At 36.6% G+C, this 27,747-nt stretch overlaps 14 non-coding genes across 14 annotated transcripts; all 14 read left to right on the top strand.

Moving 5' to 3' along the window:
- The first annotated feature begins 51 nt into the window (after positions 1-51).
- On the top strand, positions 52-123 carry TRNAA-UGC (transfer RNA alanine (anticodon UGC)). The gene has a single exon. It is a non-coding gene; the product is annotated as a tRNA-Ala (tRNA).
- A 1,762-nt stretch (positions 124-1,885) lies between these two features.
- TRNAA-UGC (transfer RNA alanine (anticodon UGC)) lies at positions 1,886-1,957 on the top strand. The gene has a single exon. It is a non-coding gene; the product is annotated as a tRNA-Ala (tRNA).
- Positions 1,958-3,721: 1,764 nt separating this feature from the next.
- On the top strand, positions 3,722-3,793 carry TRNAA-UGC (transfer RNA alanine (anticodon UGC)). Its single transcript has one exon. It is a non-coding gene; the product is annotated as a tRNA-Ala (tRNA).
- Positions 3,794-8,302: 4,509 nt separating this feature from the next.
- On the top strand, positions 8,303-8,374 carry TRNAA-UGC (transfer RNA alanine (anticodon UGC)). The gene has a single exon. It is a non-coding gene; the product is annotated as a tRNA-Ala (tRNA).
- Positions 8,375-10,137: 1,763 nt separating this feature from the next.
- On the top strand, positions 10,138-10,209 carry TRNAA-UGC (transfer RNA alanine (anticodon UGC)). Its single transcript has one exon. It is a non-coding gene; the product is annotated as a tRNA-Ala (tRNA).
- Positions 10,210-11,972: 1,763 nt separating this feature from the next.
- On the top strand, positions 11,973-12,044 carry TRNAA-UGC (transfer RNA alanine (anticodon UGC)). Its single transcript has one exon. It is a non-coding gene; the product is annotated as a tRNA-Ala (tRNA).
- A 1,763-nt stretch (positions 12,045-13,807) lies between these two features.
- TRNAA-UGC (transfer RNA alanine (anticodon UGC)) lies at positions 13,808-13,879 on the top strand. The gene has a single exon. It is a non-coding gene; the product is annotated as a tRNA-Ala (tRNA).
- A 1,762-nt stretch (positions 13,880-15,641) lies between these two features.
- On the top strand, positions 15,642-15,713 carry TRNAA-UGC (transfer RNA alanine (anticodon UGC)). The gene has a single exon. It is a non-coding gene; the product is annotated as a tRNA-Ala (tRNA).
- A 3,399-nt stretch (positions 15,714-19,112) lies between these two features.
- TRNAA-UGC (transfer RNA alanine (anticodon UGC)) lies at positions 19,113-19,184 on the top strand. The gene has a single exon. It is a non-coding gene; the product is annotated as a tRNA-Ala (tRNA).
- A 1,766-nt stretch (positions 19,185-20,950) lies between these two features.
- On the top strand, positions 20,951-21,022 carry TRNAA-UGC (transfer RNA alanine (anticodon UGC)). The gene has a single exon. It is a non-coding gene; the product is annotated as a tRNA-Ala (tRNA).
- A 1,764-nt stretch (positions 21,023-22,786) lies between these two features.
- TRNAA-UGC (transfer RNA alanine (anticodon UGC)) lies at positions 22,787-22,858 on the top strand. Its single transcript has one exon. It is a non-coding gene; the product is annotated as a tRNA-Ala (tRNA).
- Positions 22,859-24,423: 1,565 nt separating this feature from the next.
- Positions 24,424-24,495, top strand: TRNAA-UGC (transfer RNA alanine (anticodon UGC)). The gene has a single exon. It is a non-coding gene; the product is annotated as a tRNA-Ala (tRNA).
- Positions 24,496-25,347: 852 nt separating this feature from the next.
- TRNAA-UGC (transfer RNA alanine (anticodon UGC)) lies at positions 25,348-25,419 on the top strand. Its single transcript has one exon. It is a non-coding gene; the product is annotated as a tRNA-Ala (tRNA).
- Positions 25,420-26,271: 852 nt separating this feature from the next.
- TRNAA-UGC (transfer RNA alanine (anticodon UGC)) lies at positions 26,272-26,343 on the top strand. The gene has a single exon. It is a non-coding gene; the product is annotated as a tRNA-Ala (tRNA).
- The last annotated feature ends 1,404 nt before the right edge of the window (positions 26,344-27,747 follow it).

The raw sequence follows: 27,747 nt of genomic DNA, 5'->3' as shown, positions 1-27,747 counted from the left end.
AGTGAAATGTAAAGCTGCAATCACTTTTGTATAAAAATATAGCAGCTCATAGGGGATGTAGTTCAGTGGTAGAGCGCATGCTTTGCATGTATGAGGCCCTTGGTTCAATCCCCGGCATCTCCATGTTTTGCAAAATACAGCTTTTTACCATATGTAAACTCTGTAGAAGAGTCACAGATAACAAGCAATCCAATAAAAGTACTCTACAGCAATTGTCAAAGTTGAATACAAATCATAAAAAATCAATCAAATATGATTTTATTCAACATCGTCTTCATACCATTTTTCAAAGTAATGTTCCCATTGAATGCCTATTGCCATTCTCCTACACTGAGGGAAATCATATAGTAAGTAGGAAATAGATTTTTTATTTTCAGTGGGAACTGAAGGCGACTACCAGAGCAAAGTTTAATAAAAGAGCGAGACAAATAATATAGTAAAACTAATTGATTAAGATTGAGAGACAAGTTCAAACACTTTGTGAACAAAAAGAGGATGGACAAGGGCTTGGAGGGCAAGCACTTAATGAAATTTCAAAGCTTGGAATGATGACAACATATCAACTCTACATAGATTGTCTGGTGAAGCATTAGTTAGCAATGCCCAAGAGGCAGTCATAGCACGCATCCCTTGTGCCCTTCTACTAAATTCTGACACTGATGACCAAACAGAATGTAAGAAAGCCCTCTAGTTAGCAAAACTTGATCAATATCTCCACCATTCATTAGTAAAAGTAGTGGATTCTGATGATAAACCAGTCTCTGATGGAGAACTTTAAGAGCATTCCAATGTTCGGAATGGGCATCTCCTTGCATTCTCATCAGCCATGAAAACCATAAAGTCCTTGAAGTCAAGCATGGTATAATGGTTATACTTCCATAATCTAAGATGTCCCTAATAACACTGAAAAGTAGTAAATCTCTAGTGAAATGTAAAGCTGCAATCACTTTTGCATAAGAAAATAGCAGCTCTAAGGGGATGTAGCTCAGTGCTTTGCATGTAGGAGGCCCCGGGTTCAATCCCAGGCATCTCCATGTTTTGCAAAATACAGCTTTTTACCATATGTAAACTCTCTAGAAGAGCCAAAGATAACAAGCAATCCAATAAAAGTACTCTACAGCAACAGTCAAAGTTGAATACAAATCATAAAAAATCAATCAAATATGATTATATTCAACATCTTCTTCATACCATTTTTCAAAGTAAAGTTCCCATTGAATGCCTATTGCCATTCTCCTACACTGAGGGAAAACATATGGTAAGTAGGAAATAGATTTTTTATTTTCAGTGGGAACTGAAGGTTACTACCTGAGCAAAGTTTAATAAAAGAGTGAGACAAATAATATAGTAAAACTAATTGATTAAGATTGAGAGACAAGTTCAAACACTTTGTGAACAAAAAGAGGAAGGACAAGGGCTTGGAGGGCAAGCACTTAATGAAATTTCAAAGCTTGGAATGATGACAACATATCAACTCTACATAGATTGTCTGGTGAAGCATTAGTTAGCAATGCCCAAGAGGCAGTCATAGCACGCATCCCTTGTGCCCTTCTACTAAATTCTGACACTGATGACCAAACAGAATGTAAGAAAGCCCTCTAGTTAGCAAAACTTGATCAATATCTCCACCATTCATTAGTAAAAGTAGTGGATTCTGATGATAAACCAGTCTCTGATGGAGAACTTTAAGAGCATTCCAATGTTCGGAATGGGCATCTCCTTGCATTCTCATCAGCCATGAAAACCATAAAGTCCTTGAAGTCAAGCATGGTATAATGGTTATACTTCCATAATCTAAGATGTCCCTAATAACACTGAAAAGTAGTAAATCTCTAGTGAAATGTAAAGCTGCAATCACTTTTGTATAAAAGTATAGCAGCTCATAGGGGATGTATCTCAGTGGTAGATCGCATGCTTTGCATGTATGAGGCCCCGGGTTCAATCCCCGGCATCTTCATGTTTTGCAAAATACAGCTTTTTACCATATGTAAACACTCTAGAAGAGCCACAGATAACAAGCAATCCAATAAAAGTACTCTACAGCAACAGTCAAAGTTGAATACAAATCATAAAAAATCAATCAAATATGATTATATTCAACATCGTCTTCATACCATTTTTCAAAGTAAAGTTCCCATTGAATGCCTATAGCCATTCTCCTACACTGAGGGAAAACATATGGTAAGTAGGAAATAGATTTTTTATTTTCAGTGGGAACTGAAGGCGACTACCTTAGCAAAGTTTAATAAAAGAGCGAGACAAATAATATAGTAAAACTAATTGATTAAGATTGAGAGACAAGTTCAAACACTCTGTGAACAAAAAGAGGATGGACAAGGGCTTGGAGGGCAAGCACTTAATGAAATTTCAAAGCATGGAATGATGACAACATATCAACTCTAGATAGATTGTCTGGTGAAGCATTAGTTAGCAATGCCCAAGAGGCAGTCATAGCATGCATCCTTTGTGCCCTTCTACTAAATTCTGACACTAATGACCAAAACAGAATGTAAGAAAGCCCTCTAGTTAGCAAAACTTGATCAATATCTACACCATTCATTAGTAAAAGTAGGGGATTCTGATGATAAACCAGTCTCTGATGGAGAACTTTAAGAGCATTCCAATGTTCGGAATGGGCATCTCCTTGCATTCTCATCAGCCATGAAAACCATAAAGTCCTTGAAGTCAAGCATGGTATAATGGTTATGCTTCCATCCTCTAAGATGTCCCTAATAACACTGAAAAGTAGTAAATCTCTAGTGAAATGTAAAGCTGCAATCACTTTTGCATAAGAAAATAGCAGCTCGAAGGGGATGTAGCTTAGTGCTTTGCATGTAGGAGGCCCCGGGTTCAATCCCAGGCTTCTCCATGTTTTGCAAAATACAGCTTTTTACCATATGTAAACTCTCTAGAAGAGCCACAGATAACAAGCAAACCAATAAAAGTAATCTACAGCAATAGTCAAAGTTGAATACAAATCATAAAAAATCAATCAAATATGATTATTTTCAACATCTTCTTCATACCATTTTTCAAAGTAAAGTTCCCATTGAATGCCTATTGCCATTCTCCTACACTGAGGGAAAACATATGGAAAGTAGGAAATAGTTTTTTTTATTTTCAGTGGGAACTGAAGGCGACTACCTGAGCAAAGTTTAATAAAAGAGCGAGACAAATAATATAGTAAAACTAATTGATTAAGATTGAGAGACAAGTTCAAACACTTTGTGAACAGAAAGAGGATGGACAAGGGCTTGGAGGGCAAGCACTTAATGAAATTTCAAAGCATGGAATGATGACAACATATCAACTCTAGATAGATTGTCTGGTGAAGCATTAGTTAGCAATGCCCAAGAGGCAGTCATAGCATGCATCCCTTGTGCCCTTCTACAAAATTCTGACACTGATGACCAAACAGAATGTAAGAATGCCCTCTAGTTAGCAAAACTTGATCAATATCTTTACCATTCATTAGTAAAAGTAGGGGATTCTGATGATAAACCAGTCTCTGATGGAAAACTTTAAGAGCATTCCAATGTTTGGAATGGGCATCTCCTTGCATTCTCATCAGCCATGAAAACCATAAAGTCCTTGAAGTCAAGCATGGTATAATGGTTATACTTCCATCCTCTAAGATGTCTCAAATAACACTGAAAAGTAGTACATTTCTAGTGAAAAGTAAAGCTGCAATCACTTTTGTATAAAAATATAGCAGCTTATAGGGGATTTATCTCAGTGGTAGAGCGCATGCTTTGCATGTATGAGGCCCCGGGTTCAATCCCCGGCATCTCCATGTTTTGCAAAATGCAGCTTTTTACCATATGTAAACTCTCTAGAAGAGCCACAGATAACAAGCAATCCAATAAAAGTACTCTACAGCGACAGTCAAAGTTGAATACAAATCATAAAAAATCAATCAAATATGATTATATTCAACATCGTCTTCATACCATTTTTCAAAGTAAAGTTCCCATTGAATGCCTATAGCCATTCTCCTACACTGAGGGAAAACATATGGTAAGTAGGAAATAGATTATTTATTTTCAGTGGGAACTGAAGGCTACTACCTGAGCAAAGTTTAATAAAAGAGCGAGACAAATAATATAGTAAAACTAATTGATTAAGATTGAGAGACAAGTTCAAACACTTTGTGAACTAAAAGAGGATGGACATGGGCTTGGAGGGCAAGCACTTAATGAAATTTCAAAGCAAGGAATGATGACAACCCATCAACTCTAGATAGATTGTCTGGTGAAGCATTAGTTAGCAATGCCCAAGAGGCAGTCATAGCATGCATCCTTTTTGCCCTTCTTCTAAATTCTGACACTGATGACCAAACAGAAAGTAAGAAAGCCCTCTAGTTAGCAAAACTTGATCAATATCTCCACCATTCATTAGTAAAAGTAGGGGATTCTGATGATAAACCAGTCTCTGATGGAGAACTTTAAGAGCATTCCAATGTTCGGAATGGGCATCTCCTTGCATTCTCATCAGCCATGAAAACCATAAAGTCCTTGAAGTCAAGCATGGTATAATGGTTATACTTCCATAATCTAAGATGTCCCTAATAACACTGAAAAGTAGTAAATCTCTAGTGAAATGTAAAGCTGCAATCACTTTTGCATAAGAAAATAGCAGCTCTAAGCGGATGTAGCTCAGTGCTTTGCATGTAGGAGGCCCCGGGTTCAATCCCAGGCATCTCCATGTTTTGCAAAATACAGCTTTTTAACATATGTAAACTCTCTAGAAGAGACACAGATAACAAGCAAACCAATAAAAGTAATCTACAGCAATAGTCAAAGTTGAATACAAATCATAAAAAATCAATCAAATATGATTATTTTCAACATCTTCTTCATAGCATTTTTCAAAGTAAAGTTCCCATTGAATGCCTATTGCCATTCTCCTACACTGAGGGAAAACATATGGAAAGTAGGGAATAGTTTTTTTTATTTTCAGTGGGAACTGAAGGCGACTACCTGAGCAAAGTTTAATAAAAGAGTGAGACAAATAATATAGTAAAACTAATTGATTAAGATTGAGAGACAAGTTCAAACACTTTGTGAACAGAAAGAGGATGGACAAGGGCTTGGAGGGCAAGCACTTAATGAAATTTCAAAGCATGGAATGATGACAACATATCAACTCTAGATAGATTGTCTGGTGAAGCATTAGTTAGCAATGCCCAAGAGGCAGTCATAGCATGCATCCTTTTTGCCCTTCTTCTAAATTCTGACACTGATGACCAAACAGAAAGTAAGAAAGCCCTCTAGTTAGCAAAACTTGATCAATATCTCCACCATTCATTAGTAAAAGTAGGGGATTCTGATGATAAACCAGTCTCTGATGGAGAACTTTAAGAGCATTCCAATGTTCGGAATGGGCATCTCCTTGCATTCTCATCAGCCATGAAAACCATAAAGTCCTTGAAGTCAAGCATGGTATAATGGTTATACTTCCATAATCTAAGATGTCCCTAATAACACTGAAAAGTTGTAAATCTCTAGTGAAATGTAAAGCTGCAATCACTTTTGCATAAGAAAATAGCAGCTCTAAGCGGATGTAGCTCAGTGCTTTGCATGTAGGAGGCCCCGGGTTCAATCCCAGGCATCTCCATGTTTTGCAAAATACAGCTTTTTACCATATGTAAACTCTCTAGAAGAGCCACAGATAACAAGCAATCCAATAAAAGTACTCTACAGCAACAGTCAAAGTTGAATACAAATCATAAAAAATCAATCAAATATGATTATATTCAACATCGTCTTAATACCATTTTTCAAAGTAAAGTTCCCATTGAATGCCTATAGCCATTCTCCTACACTGAGGGAAAACATATGGAAAGTAGGGAATAGTTTTTTTTATTTTCAGTGGGAACTGAAGGCGACTACCTGAGCAAAGTTTAATAAAAGAGTGAGACAAATGATATAGTAAAACTAATTGATTAAGATTGAGAGACAAGTTCAAACACTTTGTGAACAGAAAAAGGATGGACAAGGGCTTGGAGGGCAAGCACTTAATGAAATTTCAAAGCATGGAATGATGACAACATATCAACTCTAGATAGATTGTCTGGTGAAGCATTAGTTAGCAATGCCCAAGAGGCAGTCATAGCATGCATCCTTTGTGCCCTTCTACTAAATTCTGACACTGATGACCAAACAGAATGTAAGAATGCCCTCTAGTTAGCAAAACTTGATCAATATCTACACCATTCATTAGTAAAAGTAGGGGATTCTGATGATAAACCAGTCTCTGATGGAAAACTTTAAGAGCATTCCAATGTTTGGAATGGGCATCTCCTTGCATTCTCATCAGCCATGAAAACCATAAAGTCCTTGAAGTCAAGCATGGTATAATGGTTATACTTCCATCCTCTAAGATGTCTTTAATAACACTGAAAAGTAGTAAATTTCTAGTGAAAAGTAAAGCTGCAATCACTTTTGTATAAAACTATAGCAGCTCATAGGGGATGTAGCTCAGTGGTAGTGCGCATGCTTTGCATGTATGAGGCCCCGGGTTCAATCTCTGGCATCTCCATGTTTTGCAAAATGCAGCTTTTTACCATATGTAAACTCTCTAGAAGAGCCACAGATAACAAGCAATCCAATAAAAGTACTCTACAGCAACAGTCAAAGTTGAATACAAATCATAAAAAATCAATCAAATATGATTATATTCAACATCGTCTTCATACCATTTTAAAAAGTAAAGTTCCCATTGAATGCCTATAGCCATTCTCCTACACTGAGGGAAAACATATGGTAAGTAGGAAATAGATTATTTATTTTCAGTGGGAACTGAAGGCGACTACCTGAGCAAAGTTTAATAAAAGAGCGAGACAAATAATATAGTAAAACTAATTGATTAAGATTGAGAGACAAGTTTAAACACTTTGTGAACAAAAAGAGTATGGACAAGGGCTTGGAGGGCAAGCACTTAATGAAATTTCAAAGCATGGAATGATGACAACATATCAACTCTAGATAGATTGTCTGGTGAAGCATTAGTTAGCAATGCCCAAGAGGCAGTCATAGCATGCATCCTTTGTGCCCTTCTACTAAATTCTGACACTGATGACCAACAGAATATAAGAAAGCACTCTAGTTAGCAAAACTTGATCAATATCTACACCATTCATTAGTAAAAGTAGGGGATTCAGATGATAAACCAGTCTCTGATGGAGAACTTTAAGAGCATTCCAATGTTCGGAATGGGCATCTCCTTGCATTCTCATCAGCCATGAAAACCATAAAGTCCTTGAAGTCAAGCATGGTATAATGGTTATACTTCCATCCTCTAAGATGTCCCTAATAACACTGAAAAGTAGTAAATCTCTAGTGAAATGTAAAGCTGCAATCACTTTTGCATAAGAAAATAGCATCTCTAAGGGGATGTAGCTCAGTGCTTTGCATGTAGGAGGCCCCGGGTTCAATCCCAGGCATCTCCATGTTTTGCAAAATACAGCTTTTTACCATATGTAAACTCTCTAGAAGAGACACAGATAACAAGCAAACCAATAAAAGTAATCTACAGCAATAGTCAAAGTTGAATACAAATCATAAAAAATCAATCAAATATGATTATTTTCAACATCTTCTTCATAGCATTTTTCAAAGTAAAGTTCCCATTGAATGCCTATTGCCATTCTCCTACACTGAGGGAAAACATATGGAAAGTAGGGAATAGTTTTTTTTATTTTCAGTGGGAACTGAAGGCGACTACCTGAGCAAAGTTTAATAAAAGAGTGAGACAAATGATATAGTAAAACTAATTGATTAAGATTGAGAGACAAGTTCAAACACTTTGTGAACAGAAAGAGGATGGACAAGGGCTTGGAGGGCAAGCACTTAATGAAATTTCAAAGCATGGAATGATGACAACATATCAACTCTAGATAGATTGTCTGGTGAAGCATTAGTTTGCAATGCCCAAGAGGCAGTCATAGCATGCATCCTTTGTGCCCTTCTACTACGTTCTGACACTGATGACCAAACAGAATGTAAGAAAGCCCTCTAGTTAGCAAAACTTGATCAATATCCACACCATTCATTAGAAAAAGTAGGGTATTCTGATGACAAACCAGTCTCTGATGGAGAACTTTAAGAGCATTCCAATGTTTGGAATGGGCATCTCCTTGCATTCTCATCAGCCATGAAAACCATAAAGTCCTTGAAGTCAAGCATGGTATAATGGATATACTTCCATCCTCTAAGATGTCCCTAATAACACTGAAAAGTAGTAAATCTCTAGTGAAATGTAAAGCTGCAATCACTTTTGTATAAATATATAGCAGCTCATAGGGGATGTAGCTCAGTGGTAGAGCACATGATTTGCATGTATGAGGCCCCGGGTTCAATCCCCGGCATCTTCATGTTTTGCAAAATGCAGCTTTTTACCATATGTAAACTCTCTAGAAGAGCCACAGATAACAAGCAATCCAATAAAAGTACTCTACAGCAACAGTCAAAGTTGAATACAAATCATAAAAAATCAATCAAATATGATTATATTCAACATCGTCTTCATACCATTTTTCAAAGTAAAGTTCCCATTGAATGCCTATAGCCATTCTCCTACACTGAGGGAAAACATATGGTAAGTAGGAAATAGATTTTTTATTTTCAGTGGGAACTGAAGGCTACTACCTGAGCAAAGTTTAATAAAAGAGTGAGACAAATAATATAGTAAAACTAATTGATTAAGATTGAGAGACAAGTTCAAACACTTTGTGAACAAAAAGAGGATGGACAAGGGCTTGGAGGGCAAGCACTTAATGAAATTTCAAAACATGGAATGATGACAACATATCAACTCTAGATAGATTGTCTGGTGAAGCATTAGTTAGCAATGCCCAAGAGGCAGTCATAGCATGCATCCTTTTTGCCCTTCTACTAAGTTCTGACACTGATGACCAAACAGAATGTAAGAAAGCCCTCTAGTTAGCAAAACTTGATCAATATCTACACCATTCATTAGTAAAAGTAGGGGATTCTGATGATAAACCAGTCTCTGATGGAGAACTTTAAGAGCATTCCAATGTTCGGAATGGGCATCTCCTTGCATTCTCATCAGCCATGAAAACCATAAAGTCCTTGAAGTCAAGCATGGTATAATGGTTATACTTCCATCCTCTAAGATGTCCCTAATAACACTGAAAAGTAGTAAATCTCTAGTGAAATGTAAAGCTGCAATCACTTTTGCATAAGAAAATAGCAGCTCTAAGGGGATGTAGCTCAGTGCTTTGCATGTAGGAGGCCCCGGGTTCAATCCCAGGCATCTCCATGTTTTGCAAAATACAGCTTTTTACCATATGTAAACTCTCTAGAAGAGACACAGATAACAAGCAAACCAATAAAAGTAATCTACAGCAATAGTCAAAGTTGAATACAAATCATAAAAAATCAATCAAATATGATTATTTTCAACATCTTCTTCATACCATTTTTCAAAGTAAAGTTCCCATTGAATGCCTATTGCCATTCTCCTACACTGAGGGAAAACATATGGAAAGTAGGGAATAGTTTTTTTTATTTTCAGTGGGAACTGAAGGCGACTACCTGAGCAAAGTTTAATAAAAGAGTGAGACAAATGATACAGTAAAACTAATTGATTAAGATTGAGAGACAAGTTCAAACACTTTGTGAACAGAAAGAGGATGGACAAGGGCTTGGAGGGCAAGCACTTAATGAAATTTCAAAGCATGGAATGATGACAACATATCAACTCTAGATAGATTGTCTGGTGAAGCATTAGTTTGCAATGCCCAAGAGGCAGTCATAGCATGCATCCTTTGTGCCCTTCTACTAATTTCTGACACTGATGACCAAACAGAATGTAAGAAAGCCCTCTAGTTAGCAAAACTTGATCAATATCCACACCATTCATTAGAAAAAGTAGGGTATTCTGATGACAAACCAGTCTCTGATGGAGAACTTTAAGAGCATTCCAATGTTTGGAATGGGCATCTCCTTGCATTCTCATCAGCCATGAAAACCATAAAGTCCTTGAAGTCAAGCATGGTATAATGGATATACTTCCATCCTCTAAGATGTCCCTAATAACACTGAAAAGTAGTAAATCTCTAGTGAAATGTAAAGCTGCAATCACTTTTGTATAAATATATAGCAGCTCATAGGGGATGTAGCTCAGTAGTAGAGCACATGCTTTGCATGTATGAGGCCCCGGGTTCAATCCCCGGCATCTTCATGTTTTGCAAAATGCAGCTTTTTACCATATGTAAACTCTCTAGAAGAGCCACAGATAACAAGCAATCCAATAAAAGTACTCTACAGCAACAGTCAAAGTTGAATACAAATCATAAAAAATCAATCAAATATGATTATATTCAACATCGTCTTCATACCATTTTTCAAAGTAAAGTTCCCATTGAATGCCTATAGCCATTCTCCTACACTGAGGGAAAACATATGGTAAGTAGGAAATAGATTTTTTATTTTCAGTGGGAACTGAAGGCTACTACCTGAGCAAAGTTTAATAAAAGAGCGAGACAAATAATATAGTAAAACTAATTGATTAAGATTGAGAGACAAGTTCAAACACTTTGTGAACAAAAAGAGGATGGACAAGGGCTTGGAGGGCAAGCACTTAATGAAATTTCAAAACATGGAATGATGACAACATATCAACTCTAGATAGATTGTCTGGTGAAGCATTAGTTAGCAATGCCCAAGAGGCAGTCATAGCATGCATCCTTTTGGCCCTTCTACTAAGTTCTGACACTGATGACCAAACAGAATGTAAGAAAGCCCTCTAGTTAGCAAAACTTGATCAATATCTACACCATTCATTAGTAAAAGTAGGGGATTCTGATGATAAACCAGTCTCTGATGGAGAACTTTAAGAGCATTCCAATGTTCGGAATGGGCATCTCCTTGCATTCTCATCAGCCATGAAAACCATAAAGTCCTTGAAGTCAAGCATGGTATAATGGTTATACTTCCATCAACTAAGATGTCCCTAATAACACTGAAAAGTAGTAAATCTCTAGTGAAATGTAAAGCTGCAATCACTTTTGCATAAGAAAATAGCAGCTCTAAGGGGATGTAGCTCAGTGCTTTGCATGTAGGAGGCCCCGGGTTCAATTCCAGGCATCTCCATGTTTTGCAAAATACAGCTTTTTACCATATGTAAACTCTCTAGAAGAGACACAGATAACAAGCAAACCAATAAAAGTAATCTACAGCAATAGTCAAAGTTGAATACAAATCATAAAAAATCAATCAAATATGATTATTTTCAACATCTTCTTCATACCATTTTTCAAAGTAAAGTTCCCATTGAATGCCTATTGCCATTCTCCTACACTGAGGGAAAACATATGGAAAGTAGGGAATAGTTTTTTTTATTTTCAGTGGGAACTGAAGGTGACTACCTGAGCAAAGTTTAATAAAAGAGTGAGACAAATGTTACAGTAAAACTAATTGATTAAGATTGAGATACAAGTTCAAACACTTTGTGAACAGAAAGAGGATGGACAAGGGCTTGGAGGGCAAGCACTTAATGAAATTTCAAAGCATGGAATAATGACAACATATCAACTCTAGATAGATTGTCTGGTGAAGCATTAGTTTGCAATGCCCTAGAGGCAGTCATAGCATGCATCCTTTGTGCCCTTCTACTAAGTTCTGACACTGATGACCAAACAGAATGTAAGAAAGCCCTCTAGTTAGCAAAACTTGATCAATATCCACACCATTCATTAGAAAAAGTAGGGTATTCTGATGACAAACCAGTCTCTGATGGAGAACTTTAAGAGCATTCCAATGTTTGGAATGGGCATCTCCTTGCATTCTCATCAGCCATGAAAACCATAAAGTCCTTGAAGTCAAGCATGGTATAATGGTTATACTTCCATCCTCTAAGATGTCCCTAATAACACTGAAAAGTAGTAAATCTCTAGTGAAATGTAAAGCTGCAATCACTTTTGTATAAAAATATAGCAGCTCATAGGGGATGTAGCTCAGTGGTAGAGCGCATGCTTTGCATGTATGAGGCCCCGGGTTCATTCTCCGGCATCTCCACGTTTTGCAAAATGCAGCTTTTTACCATATGTAAACTCTCTAGAAGAGCCACAGATAACAAGCAATCCAATAAAAGTACTCTACAGCAACAGTCAAAGTTGAATACAAATCATAAAAAATCAATAGAATATGATTATATTCTACATCGTCTTCATACCATTTTAAAAAGTAAAGTTCCCATTGAATGCCTATAGCCATTCTCCTACACTGAGGGAAAACATATGGTAAGTAGGAAATAGATTTTTTATTTTCAGTGGGAACTGAAGGCTACTACCTGAGCAAAGTTTAATAAAAGAGTGAGACAAATAATATAGTAAAACTAATTGATTAAGATTGAGAGACAAGTTCAAACACTTTGTGAACAAAAAGAGGATGGACAAGGGCTTGGAGGGCAAGCACTTAATGAAATTTCAAAACATGGAATGATGACAACATATCAAGTCTAGATAGATTGTCTGGTGAATCATTAGTTAGCAATGCCCAAGAGGCAGTCATAGCATGCATCCTTTTTGCCCTTCTACTAAGTTCTGACACTGATGACCAAACAGAATGTAAGAAAGCCCTCTAGTTAGCAAAACTTGATCAATATCTACACCATTCATTAGTAAAAGTAGGGGATTCTGATGATAAACCAGTCTCTGATGGAGAACTTTAAGAGCATTCCAATGTTCGGAATGGGCATCTCCTTGCATTCTCATCAGCCATGAAAACCATAAAGTCCTTGAAGTCAAGCATGGTATAATGGTTATACTTCCATCAACTAAGATGTCCCTAATAACACTGAAAAGTAGTAAATCTCTAGTGAAATGTAAAGCTGCAATCACTTTTGCATAAGAAAATAGCAGCTCTAAGGGGATGTAGCTCAGTGCTTTGCATGTAGGAGGCCCCGGGTTCAATCCCAGGCATCTCCATGTTTTGCAAAATACAGCTTTTTACCATATGTAAACTCTCTAGAAGAGACACAGATAACAAGCAAACCAATAAAAGTAATCTACAGCAATAGTCAAAGTTGAATACAAATCATAAAAAATCAATCAAATATGATTATTTTCAACATCTTCTTCATACCATTTTTCAAAGTAAAGTTCCCATTGAATGCCTATTGCCATTCTCCTACACTGAGGGAAAACATATGGAAAGTAGGGAATAGTTTTTTTTATTTTCAGTGGGAACTGAAGGCGACTACCTGAGCAAAGTTTAATAAAAGAGTGAGACAAATGTTACAGTAAAACTAATTGATTAAGATTGAGATACAAGTTCAAACACTTTGTGAACAGAAAGAGGATGGACAAGGGCTTGGAGGGCAAGCACTTAATGAAATTTCAAAGCATGGAATAATGACAACATATCAACTCTAGATAGATTGTCTGGTGAAGCATTAGTTTGCAATGCCCTAGAGGCAGTCATAGCATGCATCCTTTGTGCCCTTCTACTAAGTTCTGACACTGATGACCAAACAGAATGTAAGAAAGCCCTCTAGTTAGCAAAACTTGATCAATATCCACACCATTCATTAGAAAAAGTAGGGTATTCTGATGACAAACCAGTCTCTGATGGAGAACTTTAAGAGCATTCCAATGTTTGGAATGGGCATCTCCTTGCATTCTCATCAGCCATGAAAACCATAAAGTCCTTGAAGTCAAGCATGGTATAATGGTTATACTTCCATCCTCTAAGATGTCCCTAATAACACTGAAAAGTAGTAAATCTCTAGTGAAATGTAAAGCTGCAATCACTTTTGTATAAAAATATAGCAGCTCATAGGGGATGTAGCTCAGTGGTAGAGCGCATGCTTTGCATGTATGAGGCCCCGGGTTCATTCTCCGGCATCTCCATGTTTTGCAAAATGCAGCTTTTTACCATATGTAAACTCTCTAGAAGAGCCACAGATAACAAGCAATCCAATAAAAGTACTCTACAGCAACAGTCAAAGTTGAATACAAATCATAAAAAATCAATAGAATATGATTATATTCTACATCGTCTTCATACCATTTTAAAAAGTAAAGTTCCCATTGAATGCCTATAGCCATTCTCCTACACTGAGGGAAAACATATGGTAAGTAGGAAATAGATTATTTATTTTCAGTGGGAACTGAAGGCGACTACCTGAGCAAAGTTTAATAAAAGAGCGAGACAAATAATATAGTAAAACTAATTGATTAAGATTGAGAGACAAGTTTAAACACTTTGTGAACAAAAAGAGGATGGACAAGGGCTTGGAGGGCAAGCACTTAATGAAATTTCAAAGCATGGAATGATGACAACATATCAACTCTAGATAGATTGTCTGGTGAAGCATTAGTTAGCAATGCCCAAGAGGCAGTCATAGCATGCATCCTTTGTGCCCTTCTACTAAATTCTGACACTGATGACCAACAGAATATAAGAAAGCACTCTAGTTAGCAAAACTTGATCAATATCTACACCATTCATTAGTAAAAGTAGGGGATTCTGATGATAAACCAGTCTCTGATGGAGAACTTTAAGAGCATTCCAATGTTCGGAATGGGCATCTCCTTGCATTCTCATCAGCCATGAAAACCATAAAGTCCTTGAAGTCAAGCATGGTATAATGGTTATACTTCCATCCTCTAAGATGTCCCTAATAACACTGAAAAGTAGTAAATCTCTAGTGAAATGTAAAGCTGCAATCACTTTTGCATAAGAAAATAGCAGCTCTAAGGGGATGTAGCTCAGTGCTTTGCATGTAGGAGGCCCCGGGTTCAATCCCAGGCATCTCCATGTTTTGCAAAATACAGCTTTTTACCATATGTAAACTCTCTAGAAGAGACACAGATAACAAGCAAACCAATAAAAGTAATCTACAGCAATAGTCAAAGTTGAATACAAATCATAAAAAATCAATCAAATATGATTATTTTCAACATCTTCTTCATACCATTTTTCAAAGTAAAGTTCCCATTGAATGCCTATTGCCATTCTCCTACACTGAGGGAAAACATATGGAAAGTAGGGAATAGTTTTTTTATTTTCAGTGGGAACTGAAGGCGACTACCTGAGCAATGTTTAATAAAAGAGTGAGACAAATGATATAGTAAAACTAATTGATTAAGATTGAGAGACAAGTTCAAACACTTTGGGAACAGAAAGAGGATGGACAAGGGCTTGGAGGGCAAGCACTTAATGAAATTTCAAAGCATGGAATGATGACAACATATCAACTCTAGATAGATTGTCTGGTGAAGCATTAGTTAGCAATGCCCAAGAGGCAGTCATAGCATGCATCCCTTGTGCCCTTCTACTAAATTCTGACACTGATGACCAAACAGAATGTAAGAATGCCCTCTAGTTAGCAAAACTTGATCAATATCTACACCATTCATTAGTAAAAGTAGGGGATTCTGATGATAAACCAGTCTCTGATGGAGAACTTTAAGAGCATTCCAATGTTTGGAATGGGCATCTCCTTGCATTCTCATCAGCCATGAAAACCCATAAAGTCCTTGAAGTCAAGCATGGTATAATGGTTATACTTCCATCCTCTAATATGTCCCTAATAACACTGAAAAGTAGTAAATCTCTAGTGAAATGTAAAGCTGCAATCACTTTTGTATAAAAATATAGCAGCTCATAGGGGATGTAGCTCAGTGGTAGAGCGCATGCTTTGCATGTATGAGGCCCCGGGTTCAATCTCTGGCATCTCCATGTTTTGCAAAATGCAGCTTTTTACCATATGTAAACTCTCTAGAAGAGCCACAGATTACAAACAATCCAATAAAAGTACTCGACAGCAACAGTCAAAGTTGAATACAAATCATAAAAAATCAATCAAATATGATTATATTCAACATCGTCTTCATACCATTTTTCAAAGTAAAGTTCCCATTGAATGCCTATAGCCATTCTCCTACACTGAGGGAAAACATATGGTAAGTAGGAAATAGATTTTTTATTTTCAGTGGGAACTGAAGGCGACTACCTGATCAAAGTTTAATAAAAGAGCGAGACAAATAATATAGTAAAACTAATTGATTAAGATTGAGAGACAAGTTTAAACACTTTGTGAACAAAAAGAGGATGGACAAGGGCTTGGAGGGCAAGCACTTAATGAAATTTCAAAGAATGGAATGATGACAACATATCAACTCTAGATATATTGTCTGGTGAAGCATTAGTTAGCAATGCCCAAGATGCAGTCATAGCATGTATCCTTTGTGCTCTTCTACTAAGTTCAAGCATGGTATAATAGTTATACTTCCATCCTCTAAGATGTCCCTAATAACACTGAAAAGTAGTAAATCTCTAGTGAAATGTAAAGCTGCAATCACTTGTGCATAAAAATATAGCATCTCATAGGGGATGTAGCTCGGTGGTAGAGTGCATATATGAGGACAAGGGTTCATTCCCCAGCATCTCCATGTTTTGCAAAATGCAGCTTTTTACCATTTGTAAACTCTCTAGAAGAGCCACAGATAACAAGCAATCCAATAAAAGTACTCTACAGCAACAGTCAAAGTTGAATACAAATCATAAAAAATCAATCAAATATGATTATATTCAACATCTTCTTCATACCATTTTTCAAAGTAAAGTTCCCATTGAATGGCTAATGCCATTCTCCTACACTGAGGGAAAACATATGGAAAGTAGGGAATAGTTTTTTTTATTTTCAGTGGGAACTGAAGGCGACTACCTGAGCAAAGTTTAATAAAAGAGTGAGACAAATGATATAGTAAAACTAATTGATTAAGATTGAGAGACAAGTTCAAACACTTTGTGAACAGAAATAGGATGGACAAGGGCTTGGAGGGCAAGCACTTAATGAAATTTCAAAGCTTGGAATGATGACAACATATCAACTCTAGATAGATTGTCTTGTGAAGCATTAGTTAGCAATGCCCAAGAGGCAGTCATAGCATGCATCCTTTGTGCCCTTCTACTAAATTCTGACACTGATGACCAACAGAATGTAAGAATGCCCTCTAGTTAGCAAAACTTGATCAATATCTACACCATTCATTAGTAAAAGTAGGGGATTCTGATGATAAACCAGTCTCTGATGGAGAACTTTAAGAGCATTCCAATGTTTGGAATGGGCATCTCCTTGCATTCTCATCAGCGATGAAAACCATAAAGTCCTTGAAGTCAAGCATGGTATAATGGTAATACTTCCATCCTCTAAGATGTCTCTAATAACACTGAAAAGTAGTAAATTTCTAGTGAAAAGTAAAGCTGCAATCACTTTTGTAGAAAAATATAGCAGCTCATAGGGGATGTAGCTCAGTGGTAGAACGCATGCTTTGCATGTATGAGGCCCCATGTTCAATCCCCAGCATCTCCATGTTTTGCAAAATGCAGCTTTTTACCATATGTAAACTCTCTAGAAGAGCCACAGATAACAAGCAATCCAATAAAAGTACTCTACAGCAACAGTCAAAGTTGAATACAAATCATAAAAAATTAATCAAATATGATTATATTCAACATCGTCTTCATACCATTTTTCAAAGTAAAGTTCCCATTGAATGCCTATAGCCATTCTCCTACACTGAGGGAAAACATATGGTAAGTAGGAAATAGATTTTTTATTTTCAGTGGGAACTGAAGGCGACTACCTGAGCAAAGTTTAATAAAAGAGCGAGACAAATAATATAGTAAAACTAATTGATTAAGATTGAGAGACAAGTTTAAACACTTTGTGAACAAAAAGAGGATGGACAAGGGCTTGGAGGGCAAGCACTTAATGAAATTTCAAAGCATGGAATGATGACAACATATCAACTCTAGATAGATTGTCTGGTGAAGCATTAGTTAGCAATGCCCAAGAGGCAGTCATAGCATGCATCCTTTGTGCCCTTCTACTAAATTCTGACACTGATGACCAACAGAATGTAAGAAAGCCCTCTAGTTAGCAAAACTTGATCAATATCTACACCATTCATTAGTAAAAGTAGGGGATTCTGATGATAAACCATTCTCTGATGGAGAACTTTAAGAGCATTCCAATGTTCGGAATGGGCATCTCCTTGCATTCTCATCAGCAATGAAAACCATAAAGTCCTTGAAGTCAAGCATGGTATAATGGTTATACTTCCATCCTCTAAGATGTCCCTAATAACACTGAAAAGTAGTAAATCTCTTGTGAAATGTAAAGCTGCAATCACTTTTGCATAAGAAAATAGCAGCTCTAAGGGGATGTAGCTCAGTGCTTTGCATGTAGGAGGCCCCGGGTTCAATCCCAGGCATCTCCATGTTTTGCAAAATGCAGCTTTTTACCATATGTAAACTCTCTAGAAGAGCCACAGATAACAAGCAAACCAATAAAAGTAATCTACAGCAATAGTCAAAGTTGAATACAAATCATAAAAAATCAATCAAATATGATTATTTTCAACACCTTCTGCATACCATTTTTCAAAGTAAAGTTCCCATTGAATGCTTATTGCCATTCTCCTACACTGAGGGAAAACATATGGAAAGTAGGAAATAGTTTTTTTTATTTTCAGTGGGAACTGAAGGCGACTACCTGAGCAAAGTTTAATAAAAGAGCGAGACAAATAATATAGTAAAACTAATTGATTAAGATTGAGAGACAAGTTCAAACACTTTGTGAACAGAAAGAGGATGGACAAGGGCTTGGAGGGCAAGCACTTAATGAAATTTCAAAGCATGGAATGATGACAGCATATCAACTCTAGATAGATTGTCTGGTGAAGCATTAGTTAGCAATGTCCAAGAGGCAGTCATAGCATGCATCCTTTGTGCCCTTCTACTAAATTCTGACACTGATGACCAAACAGAATGTAAGAATGCCCTCTAGTTAGCAAAACTTGATCAATATCTATACCATTAATTAGTAAAAGTAGGGGATTCTGATGATAAACCAGTCTCTGATGGAGAACTTTAAGAGCATTCCAATGTTTGGAATGGGCATCTCCTTGCATTCTCATCAGCCATGAAAACCATAAAGTCCTTGAAGTCAAGCATGGTATAATGGTTATACTTCCATCCTCTAAGATGTCCCTAATAACACTGAAAAGTAGTAAATCTCTAGTGAAATGTAAAGCTGCAATCACTTTTGTATTAAAAATATAGCAGCTCATAGCGGATGTAGCTCAGTGGTAGAGCGCGTGCTTTGCATGTATAAGGCCCTGGGTTCAATCCCCGGCATCTCCATGTTTTGCAAAATACAGCTTTTTACCATATGTAAACTCTGTAGAAGAGTCACAGATAACAAGCAATCCAATAAAAGTACTCTACAGCAATTGTCAAAGTTGAATACAAATCATAAAAAATCAATCAAATATGATTATATTCAACATCGTCTTCATACCATTTTTCAAAGTAAAGTTCCCATTGAATGCCTATTGCCATTCTCCTACACTGAGGGAAATCATATGGTAAGTAGGAAATAGATTTTTTATTTTCAGTGGGAACTGTTGGTGACTACCTGAGCAAAGTTTAATAAAAGAGCGAGACAAATAATATAGTAAAACTAATTGATTAAGATTGAGAGACATATTCAAACACTTTGTGAACAAAAAGAGGATGGACATGGGCTTGGAGGGCAAGCTCTTAATGAAATTTCAAAGCATGGATTGATGACAACATATCAACTGTAGCTAGATTGTCTGGTGAAGCATTAGCTAGCTAGCCCAAGAGGCAGTCATAGCATGCATCCTTTGTGCTCTTCTACTAAGTTCTGACACTGATGACCAAACAGAATGTAAGAAAGCCCTCTAGTTAGCAAAACTTGATCAATATCCACACCATTCATTAGTAAAAGTAGGGGATTCTGATGATAAACCATTCTCTGATGGAGAACATTAAGAGCATTCCAATGTTCGGAATGGGCATCTACTTGCATTCTCATCAGCAATGAAAACCATAAAGTCCTTGAAGTCAAGCATGGTATAATGGTTATACTTCCATCCTCTAAGATGTCCCTAATAACACTGAAAAGTAGTAAATCTCTAGTGAAATGTAAAGCTGCAATCACTTGTGCATAAAAATATAGCATCTCATAGGGGATGTAGCTTGGTGGTAGAGTGCATATATGAGGCCCCAGGTTCAATCCCAGGCATCTCCATGTTTTGCAAAATACAGCTTTTTACCATATGTAAACTCTCTAGAAGAGACACAGATAACAAGCAAACCAATAAAAGTAATCTACAGCAATAGTCAATGCTGAATTCAAATCATAAAAAATCAATCAAATATGATTATTTTCAACATCTTCTTCATAGCATTTTTCAAAGTAAAGTTCCCATTGAATGCCTATTGCCATTCTCATACACTGAGGGAAAACATATGGAAAGTAGGGAATATTTTTTTTTATTTTCAGTGGGAACTGAAGGCGACTACCTGAGCAAAGTTTAATAAAAGAGTGAGACAAATAATATAGTAAAACTAATTGATTAAGATTGAGAGACAAGTTCAAACACTTTGTGAACAGAAAGAGGATGGACAAGGGCTTGGAGGGCAAGCGCTTAATGAAATTTCAAAGCATGGAATGATGACAACATATCAACTCTAGATAGATTGTCTGGTGAAGCATTAGTTAGCAATGCACAAGAGGCAGTCATAGCATGCATCCTTTGTGCCCTTCTACTAAATTCTGACACTGATGACCAAACAGAATGTACGAATGCCCTCTAGTTAGCAAAACTTGATCAATATCTACACCATTCATTAGTAAAAGTAGGGGATTCTGATGATAAACCAATCTCTGATGGAGAACTTTAAGAGCATTCCAATGTTTGGAATGGGCATCTCCTTGCATTCTCATCAGCCATGAAAACCATAAAGTCCTTGAAGTCAAGCATGGTATAATGGTTATACTTCCATCCTCTAAGATGTCCCTAATAACACTGAAAAGTAGTAAATCTCTAGTGAAATGTAAAGCTGCAATCACTTTTGTATTAAAAATATAGCAGCTCATAGCGGATGTAGCTCAGTGGTAGAGCGCATGCTTTGCATGTATGAGGCCCTGGGTTCAATCCCCGGCATCTCCATGTTTTGCAAAATACAGCTTTTTACCATATGTAAACTCTGTAGAAGAGTCACAGATAACAAGCAATCCAATAAAAGTACTCTACAGCAATTGTCAAAGTTGAATACAAATCATAAAATATCAATCAAATATGATTATATTCAACATCGTCTTCATACCATTTTTCAAAGTAAAGTTCCCATTGAATGCCTATTGCCATTCTCCTACACTGAGGGAAATCATATGGTAAGTAGGAAATAGATTTTTTATTTTCAGTGGGAACTGTTGGTGACTACCTGAGCAAAGTTTAATAAAAGAGCGAGACAAATAATATAGTAAAACTAATTGATTAAGATTGAGAGACATATTCAAACACTTTGTGAACAAAAAGAGGATGGACATGGGCTTGGAGGGCAAGCACTTAATGAAATTTCAAAGCATGGATTGATGACAACATATCAACTGTAGCTAGATTGTCTGGTGAAGCATTAGCTAGCTAGCCCAAGAGGCAGTAATAGCATGCATGCTTTGTGCTCTTCTACTAAGTTCTGACACTGATGACCAAACAGAATGTAAGAAAGCCCTCTAGTTAGCAAAACTTGATCAATATCCACAACATTCATTAGTAAAAGTAGGGGATTCTGATGATAAACCATTCTCTGATGGAGAACTTTAAGAGCATTCCAATGTTCGGAATGGGCATCTACTTGCATTCTCATCAGCAATGAAAACCATAAAGTCCTTGAAGTCAAGCATGGTATAATGGTTATACTTCCATCCTCTAAGATGTCCCTAATAACACTGAAAAGTAGTAAATCTCAAGTGAAATGTAAAGCTGCAATCACTTGTGCATAAAAATATAGCATCTCATAGGGGATGTAGCTCGGTGGTAGAGTGCATATATGAGGCCCCGGGTTCAATCCCAGGCATCTCCATGTTTTGCAAAATACAGCTTTTTACCATATGTAAACTCTCTAGAAGAGACACAGATAACAAGCAAACCAATAAAAGTAATCTACAGCAATAGTCAATGTTGAATTCAAATCATAAAAAATCAATCAAATATGATTATTTTCAACATCTTCTTCATAGCATTTTTCAAAGTAAAGTTCACATTGAATGCCTATTGCCATTCTCATACACTGAGGGAAAACATATGGAAAGTAGGGAATATTTTTTTTTATTTTCAGTGGGAACTGAAGGCGACTACCTGAGCAAAGTTTAATAAAAGAGTGAGACAAATAATATAGTAAAACTAATTGATTAAGATTGAGAGACAAGTTCAAACACTTTGTGAACAGAAAGAGGATGGACAAGGGCTTGGAGGGCAAGCGCTTAATGAAATTTCAAAGCATGGAATGATGACAACATATCAACTCTAGATAGATTGTCTGGTGAAGCATTAGTTAGCAATGCACAAGAGGCAGTCATAGCATGCATCCTTTGTGCCCTTCTACTAAATTCTGACACTGATGACCAACAGAATGTAAGAAAGCCCTCTAGTTAGCAAAACTTGATCAATATCTACACCATTCATTAGTAAAAGTAGGGGATTCTGATGATAAACCATTCTCTGATGGAGAACTTTAAGAGCATTCCAATGTTCGGAATGGGCATCTCCTTGCATTCTCATCAGCCATGAAAACCATAAAGTCCTTGAAGTCAAGCATGGTATAATGGTTATACTTCCATCCTCTAAGATGTCCCTAATAACACTGAAAAGTAGTAAATCTCTTGTGAAATGTAAAGCTGCAATCACTTTTGCATAAGAAAATAGCAGCTCATAGGGGATGTAGCTCAGTGGCAGAGCGCATGCTTTGCATGTATGAGGCCCCGGGTTCAATCCCTGGCATCTCCATGTTTTGCAAAATGCAGCTTTTTACCATATGTAAACTCTCTAGAAAAGCCACAGATTACAAACAATCCAATAAAAGTTCTCGACAGCAACAGTCAAAGTTGAATACAAATCATAAAAAATCAATCAAATATGATTATATTCAACATCGTCTTCATACCATTTTTCAAAGTAAAGTTCCCATTGAATGCCTATAGCCATTCTCCTACACTGAGGGAAAACATATGGTAAGTAGGAAATAGATTTTTTATTTTCAGTGGGAACTGAAGGCGACTACCTGAGCAAAGTTTAATAAAAGAGCGAGACAAATAATATAGTAAAACTAATTGATTAAGATTGAGAGACAAGTTTAAACACTTTGTGAACAAAAAGAGGATGGACAAGGGCTTGGAGGGCAAGCACTTAATGAAATTTCAAAGAATGGAATGATGACAACATATCAACTCTAGATATATTGTCTGGTGAAGCATTAGTTAGCAATGCCCAAGAGGCAGTCATAGCATGTATCCTTTGTGCTCTTCTACTAAGTTCAAGCATGGTATAATGGTTATACTTCCATCCTCTAAGATGTCCCTAATAACACTGAAAAGTAGTAAATCTCTAGTGAAATGTAAAGCTGCAATCACTTGTGCATAAAAATATAGCATCTCATAGGGGATGTAGCTCGGTGGTAGAGTGCATATATGAGGACAAGGGTTCATTCCCCAGCATCTCCATGTTTTGCAAAATGCAGCTTTTTACCATATGTAAACTCTCTAGAAGAGCTTAAGATAACAAGCAATCCAATAAAAGTACTCTACAGCAACAGTCAAAGTTGAATACAAATCATAAAAAATCAATCAAATATGATTATATTCAACATCTTCTTCATACCATTTTTCAAAGTAAAGTTCCCATTGAATGCCTATTGCCATTCTCCTACCCTGAGGGAAAACATATGGAAAGTAGGGAATAGTTTTTTTTATTTTCAGTGGGAACTGAAGGCGACTACCTGAGCAAAGTTTAATAAAAGAGTGAGACAAATGATATAGTAAAACTAATTGATTAAGATTGAGAGACAAGTTCAAACACTTTGTGAACAGAAATAGGATGGACAAGGGCTTGGAGGGCAAGCACTTAATGAAATTTCAAAGCTTGGAATGATGACAACATATCAACTCTAGATAGATTGTCTTGTGAAGCATTAGTTAGCAATGCCCAAGAGGCAGTCATAGCATGCATCCTTTGTGCCCTTCTACTAAATTCTGACACTGATGACCAAACAGAATGTAAGAATGCCCTCTAGTTAGCAAAACTTGATCAATATCTACACCATTCATTAGTAAAAGTAGGGGATTCTGATGATAAACCAGTCTCTGATGGAGAACTTTAAGAGCATTCCAATGTTTGGAATGGGCATCTCCTTGCATTCTCATCAGCCATGAAAACCATAAAGTCCTTGAAGTCAAGCATGGTATAATGGTTATACTTCCATCCTCTAAGATGTCTCTAATAACACTGAAAAGTAGTAAATTTCTAGTGAAAAGTAAAGCTGCAATCACTTTTGTATAAAAATATAGCAGCTCATAGGGAATGTAGCTCAGTGGTAGAGCGCATGCTTTGCATGTATGAGGCCCCGGGTTCAATCTCCGGCATCTCCGTGTTTTGCAAAATGCAGCTTTTTACCATATGTAAACTCTCTAGAAGAGCCACAGATAACAAGCAATCCAATAAAAGTACTCTACAGCAACAGTCAAAGTTGAATACAAATCATAAAAAATCAATCAAATATGATTATATTCAACATCGTCTTCATACCATTTTTCAAAGTAAAGTTCCCATTGAATGCCTATTGCCATTCTCCTACACTGAGGGAAAACATATGGAAAGTAGGGAATAGTTTTTTTTATTTTCAGTGGGAACTGAAGGCGACTACCTGAGCAAAGTTTAATAAAAGAGTGAGACAAATAATATAGTAAAACTAATTGATTAAGATTGAGAGACAAGTTCAAACACTTTGTGAACAGAAATAGGATGGACAAGGGCTTGGAGGGCAAGCACTTAATGAAATTTCAAAGCATGGAATTATGACAACATATCAACTCTAGATAGATTGTCTGGTGAAGCATTAGTTAGCAATGCCCAAGAGGCAGTCATAGCATGCATCCCTTGTGCCCTTCTACTAAATTCTGACACTGATGACCAAACAGAATGTAAGAATGCCCTCTAGTAAGCAAAACTTGATCAATATCTACACCATTCATTAGTAAAAGTAGGGGATTCTGACGATAAACCAGTCTCTGATGGAGAACTTTAAGAGCATTCCAATGTTTGGAATGGGCATCTCCTTGCATTCTCATCAGCCATGAAAACCATAAAGTCCTTGAAGTCAAGCATGGTATAATGGTTATACTTCCATCCTCTAAGATGTCTCTAATAACACTGAAAAGTAGTAAATTTCTAGTGAAAAGTAAAGCTGCAATCACTTTTGTATAAAAATATAGCAGCTCATAGGGGATGTAGCTCAGTGGTAGAACGCATGCTTTGCATGTATGAGGCCCCGTGTTCAATCCCCGGCATCTCCATGTTTTGCAAAATGCAGCTTTTTACCATATGTAAACTCTCTAGAAGAGCCACAGATAACAAGCAATCCAATAAAAGTAATCTACAGCAATAGTCAAAGTTGAATACAAATCATAAAAAATCAATCAAATATGATTATTTTCAACATCTTCTTCATACCATTTTTCAAAGTAAAGTTCCCATTGAATGCTTATTGCCATTCTCCTACACTGAGGGAAAACATATGGAAAGTAGGAAATAGTTTTTTTTATTTTCAGTGGGAACTGAAGGCGACTACCTGAGCAAAGTTTAATAAAAGAGCGAGACAAATAATATAGTAAAACTAATTGATTAAGATTGAGAGACAAGTTTAAACACTTTGTGAACAAAAAGAGGATGGACAAGGGCTTGGAGGGCAAGCACTTAATGAAATTTCAAAGCATGGAATGATGACAACATATCAACTCTAGATAGATTGTCTGGTGAAGCATTAGTTAGCAATGCCCAAGAGGCAGTCATAGCATGCATCCTTTGTGCCCTTCTACTAAATTCTGACACTGATGACCAACAGAATGTAAGAAAGCCCTCTAGTTAGCAAAACTTGATCAATATCTACACCATTCATTAGTAAAAGTAGGGGATTCTGATGATAAACCATTCTCTGATGGAGAACTTTAAGAGCATTCCAATGTTCGGAATGGGCATCTCCTTGCATTCTCATCAGCCATGAAAACCATAAAGTCCTTGAAGTCAAGCATGGTATAATGGTTATACTTCCATCCTCTAAGATGTCTCTAATAACACTGAAAAGTAGTAAATTTCTAGTGAAATGTAAAGCTGCAATCACTTTTGTATTAAAAATATAGCAGCTCATAGCGGATGTAGCTCAGTGGTAGAGCGCGTGCTTTGCATGTATAAGGCCCTGGGTTCAATCCCCGGCATCTCCATGTTTTGCAAAATACAGCTTTTTACCATATGTAAACTCTGTAGAAGAGTCACAGATAACAAGCAATCCAATAAAAGTACTCTACAGCAATTGTCAAAGTTGAATACAAATCATAAAAAATCAATCAAATATGATTATATTCAACATCGTCTTCATACCATTTTTCAAAGTAAAGTTCCCATTGAATGCCTATTGCCATTCTCCTACACTGAGGGAAATCATATGGTAAGTAGGAAATAGATTTTTTATTTTCAGTGGGAACTGTTGGTGACTACCTGAGCAAAGTTTAATAAAAGAGCGAGACAAATAATATAGTAAAACTAATTGATTAAGATTGAGAGACATATTCAAACACTTTGTGAACAAAAAGAGGATGGACATGGGCTTGGAGGGCAAGCTCTTAATGAAATTTCAAAGCATGGATTGATGACAACATATCAACTGTAGCTAGATTGTCTGGTGAAGCATTAGTTAGCAATGCCCAAGAGACAGTCATAGCATGCATCCTTTGTGCTCTTCTACTAAGTTCTGACACTGATGACCAAACAGAATGTAAGAAAGCCCTCTAGTTAGCAAAACTTGATCAATATCCACACCATTCATTAGTAAAAGTAGGGTATTCTGATGATAAACCATTCTCTGATGGAGAACATTAAGAGCATTCCAATGTTCGGAATGGGCATCTACTTGCATTCTCATCAGCAATGAAAACCATAAAGTCCTTGAAGTCAAGCATGGTATAATGGTTATACTTCCATCCTCTAAGATGTCCCTAATAACACTGAAAAGTAGTAAATCTCTAGTGAAATGTAAAGCTGCAATCACTTGTGCATAAAAATATAGCATCTCATAGGGGATGTAGCTTGGTGGTAGAGTGCATATATGAGGCCCCAGGTTCAATCCCAGGCATCTCCATGTTTTGCAAAATACAGCTTTTTACCATATGTAAACTCTCTAGAAGAGACACAGATAACAAGCAAACCAATAAAAGTAATCTACAGCAATAGTCAATGCTGAATTCAAATCATAAAAAATCAATCAAATATGATTATTTTCAACATCTTCTTCATAGCATTTTTCAAAGTAAAGTTCCCATTGAATGCCTATTGCCATTCTCATACACTGAGGGAAAACATATGGAAAGTAGGGAATATTTTTTTTTATTTTCAGTGGGAACTGAAGGCGACTACCTGAGCAAAGTTTAATAAAAGAGTGAGACAAATAATATAGTAAAACTAATTGATTAAGATTGAGAGACAAGTTCAAACACTTTGTGAACAGAAAGAGGATGGACAAGGGCTTGGAGGGCAAGCGCTTAATGAAATTTCAAAGCATGGAATGATGACAACATATCAACTCTAGATAGATTGTCTGGTGAAGCATTAGTTAGCAATGCACAAGAGGC

This window comes from Taudactylus pleione, unplaced genomic scaffold, assembly GCF_031769625.1.
Source record: "Taudactylus pleione unplaced genomic scaffold, aTauple2 ptg000070l, whole genome shotgun sequence".
In the NCBI taxonomy this organism is placed as follows: domain Eukaryota; kingdom Metazoa; phylum Chordata; class Amphibia; order Anura; family Myobatrachidae; genus Taudactylus; species Taudactylus pleione.
This window is presented reverse-complemented; position numbering and strand designations above follow the sequence as displayed.